Source organism: Silene latifolia, chromosome 10, assembly GCF_048544455.1.
Source record: "Silene latifolia isolate original U9 population chromosome 10, ASM4854445v1, whole genome shotgun sequence".
NCBI classification, from domain to species: domain Eukaryota; kingdom Viridiplantae; phylum Streptophyta; class Magnoliopsida; order Caryophyllales; family Caryophyllaceae; genus Silene; species Silene latifolia.
The window spans coordinates 48,758,898-48,763,048 of NC_133535.1; positions in this window are offsets into that span (position 1 = coordinate 48,758,898).

A 4,151-nucleotide genomic window follows, 5' to 3' on the forward strand; every position below is an offset into this window, starting at 1 on the left:
GAGGCTGTCGGCCGAGGAGCGGGCCATGATCGAGCGGGGAGCGTTCGGCGCCTTGGTGCAGGCCTGTACGGACATTGTGAGGAGGAAGTTTTGGGCTAACCTCAGTCTCGTCCGAGCGTTCTTGGACCGGTTTTGCGACACGACCTCCACGTTTCACATGCCTTTTGGTGAGGTGGGGGTCACTTTAGAGGACTACAGCATGATTTCTGGTCTGCCGTGTGGGACTGAGGTGGTGGAGTGGCCAGAGACGGCCATGAGGGTTGACTCGGCGGAGGCTAGGAGGTTGATCGGCTGGAACATGGCGCCGAAGGCGGCTGCGGTACCTGGCTTGGTGCCTAGTTCTTACGTGCGGGACTACTTCGCGGGGAAGACCCCGGCATTGGTGGTGATCGAGGGGAGGGAGACGGCTCCTCCTCCCTGCACTGCAGAGCAGAGAGTCCGCTTGTGGCTCTGGTGGTTTCTGTCTTCGATTTACCTCGGAGACAAGGGCGAGAGGCTTTCGACGAAGCTTCTTCCCTTCCTTTCTGACCTGAGCTCCCTAGGCCATTGGGACTGGGTCACTGCTGGTTTTGCAGTCCTCATCCACTTCATGAGGACCATGGTTCGTCTGGAGTTGATGGAGAAGGGTACTTCTCCTGCTGCTGTCGTCCCTGGACTGCTGCTGGAGGTATGAACCTTCATTTCTTCTCTTGAAAGATCATCTCTTTTTCTTGTCAAATTATGAAAGATCGTTGTTGATTATCTTGATTTACAGGCGTGGGTGTACTCCTACTTTCCGGGCCTCGCACCCAAGAGGACGGAGCCGGTGGAGAAGGCCTATCCCGTCGTGAGGGATTGGGTGATGTGCCACACGAGGAGTCGGCATTCCTTCCACGACGTCTGTCGGCGGGAGGTGAACGCTCTTCAGTTGGACGGCGTGAGTATTTTGCTTTACATTTGTCTGTCTTACTTTCTCTTTCTTTTAGAACTGATCATAAGAATGACCCTTCGTTTGCTTTTCTAGTGGGTGCCTAGGCCTTGGGAGGAGTACGCTGGCGCTCCTCCTTTCGTGGCTGAGGTCCTTCGACCTAGGAGCTCGAGTCGGCTGCTGCTGAGGACGTCGATGGGTATTGTGTGGTACTTGGGTGAGCGCTTGGCTCGGCAGTGCTCTCGGGATGTCTTGACGGTTCCCATCAATCCTCCTTGGACGATGTTTAGAGAGCCTTCTGAGGCTGAGAGGGAGACTGACTTGGCTGGCGTTGGTGGTGACGCCCTCCTCCTTCCTGGTGAGGACTACTCGGCGTTCCTCTACGGGAGGTTGGCGTACTGGCCGGTTGTGGTAAGTGTTTTACCCTCTTTCATTTTGATTGCTTGAGCGTATGATGAAGGATCATCGGTTAACGGAAATCATCTGACTTTGCAGGAGGTCGAGGCGGCGGGCATCGAGCCCCCAGATTACCCTGAGACCCTTGAGTACACCGACACGACGGGGATGACGACGATCTCCGAGCTACGTGACTTTGACGTGGCGGTGAGAGATGCTGGTTTGGACGATTGGCAGCATTTGATTCGGAGGGTGAGTCTTCTAGCCTGTATAGTTTTCGTGTAAGAACGCGTTTGCTCACATTTGCTCCATTGCTAAATATTTTTCCTTTTGAAATGCAGGTCGCGCCATCCCGGTTCGTGGCTTTGTGGAGGGTAGCCAACCGGCTGCGGGCTACCGCCGTCGAGGCACTCGCTGGTGGCCGAGGACGTCAGGTATGAACCTTCCGTTTACTTTATTTTTGAGTTGTCTAATTTTCTTTTATGCTTGAAATGATTGACATGAGTCAGCTTTGTTGTTTGCAGAGGGAGCGCGAGCTGGAGCGAGAGCTTGCCCAGTCCCGAGAGGAGACGGCTCGCTTACTGAGGGAGCTCGAGGTTCGTGATGCCGAAGTTGCTGCTCTCGAGGCGAGAGTTGCTGAGCTAGACGGCGACCAGCTGTAGCTTCCGCGTTGCTTCTTGTTTTTGGCTGTATTTTTGTACATTTATACATTTTTTGGACATTTGGATTTTGTCTTGGGGCTCGAGCCCCCAGTTTGGTGTACATATCCCTTTTTTGGTTGTATATATGATGGCTTGAGTGCCTTTGCTGCTGGGTTGCTTTGTTTGTACCTGCAGGTTAAATGTTTGAACAGGTTTGGTAGATGACGGTTTACGCCGTCATGCTGCCGAAATTTACACAGAAATCACACAGAACATATATTTGTACATATGGCCTAAATTAGCGCAAAACAATGACTCGAAAATACAAAAAGTATGACCAGAAATGAAAACGCAAAAATTTGGTCGGAAATGGCAAAATGCAAAAATTTGGTCGGAAATGACCGGACGGTAGGGAGGGTTACCCCCTAAAAAAAGAAAAAAATAATAAAAACATATAAGTTTGAAATGGAAAAAAGCAAAAGAGAAATGTAAAGTTCGAAAAAATGATATAATTAAATTATCAAAATGTAAAAAAGAATAAATGAAATTAAACTGGCGAAATAATTTCCGAAAAAAGAAAATTAAAAAGAGATGTATAAGTGTGCTAAAATGACGAAAATGTTGATATCGTCTCGAGATGCGTGCCCGGGAAATTAGGAAACACAAAATATGGTAATCTGACGCATTTACCAAAATAATAACCCGTATGAATAGGAAATTATTCGTTGAGGAATTTAGGAAAGATCCAACGCGGAAAATCGCAGAAAAAGAACTGAGGAAGAGGCGCAGCAAGAGCTGCGTCCCTTCGAAGAGGCGCAGCACCTCCTGCGCCTGTTCCTCAGTGCGTCCGTTCTGACGGATTTTAGGAAACAACTTTTAGTATAAATAGAGACGTCGTAGGAGGTTTTATTCACATAATTCTTCCGTCTTTCTTCATCTTATTACATAAAAACTCCCAAAATAAGCCTACATCATGAATACTCTTGAAATTCGTCTAAAAGAGTGGACAAACGAGTTCTCTAGTGTGGAGAAGTATGACATGAGTGCTTATAATTTTGGAGCACTTTTGAGCTTGAAATTGATCAAGGTAGTCAAACCGTTTCTCGATGCTTGTCTTGACTATTGGGACCCTAATCATCACGTATTTGCCTTTCCTGGAGGAGACATTTGCCCATTTCCTGAGGAGATTGCTGCGATTGGTGGTTGGGATCCGGAACATTTGCCTGCTATTCCCTCCACTTCTCAAGGGCATAAGAATAAGTTTAGAGACTTGCTTGGATTGGCTAGAGTTGATGTTGACCGTCTTGTGACCTCTAAAGGAGTGCGAATGTTGGATTTCATCAATCGCTTCATCAACAAGGCTGATCCTACTGTTTCTTATGTTGCAAGGCGAAGGGCATTCGGATTTTGCCTACTTTATGTATATGTCCTTCAAGGGCATGTTGGTGAGGACATGAGGGGCGACCCTCGTCTTTTGAGCTTGATTGAGCAAATGGAGCTGCGCAGGAGCCCAGCTTGCCTGTGTTTAGGAGAGATCCTATTGGGCTTGGATAACAGGAAAGCCAACTGCGACCTACCGTATTTGGGAAGTCCCATTATTTTGCAGGTAAAAGAGTATTTTTTTTTTCGTTTTTTTTTTCTTTGTTTTTCGTTTTTCTTTTTTTAATACCCGCTTTTGGTAGGTCTGGCTTATGGAGCGTCTTCGATTTATCGAGTCCCCAGTTAATGTTCCTTCTTACCATGCTCGTTCGATTGCAATGAGGACCAGGCTTTACATGGTGGACTTCACTCGAGTGTGCAACTACTGGGAAAACAAGTTGAAAAGTGAAGATGGCCCTTTAATTAGATGGATCGTACCATGGTGGCACCTCAAATCTGTTACTGGAGTATCTTCCCTGGATCCTATCCGAGCTGTTCGCATTCCCGGCTTGGAGTTTATGATATGCATCTTCCCGGAGAGGTTGATGAGGCAGGTTGGATTGAAGCAGATGATCCCGAAGCTTGACACTGTCCCGCATACTGTCGTGGCGCTTACTACGGTGTGTCGAAGAGAGTGGGCCATCAAATGGGCTCAGAGGAACATTTGGTTCTTGAATTATTCTGTCAGTGCTCTATGGGTGTCAGATTCCTATATACGGTGGAGGAAGGCTGCTATTCCGGAGGAGCACGAGAGACTGAGGAAGCGTGAACCAGTTGACTACAAGGTT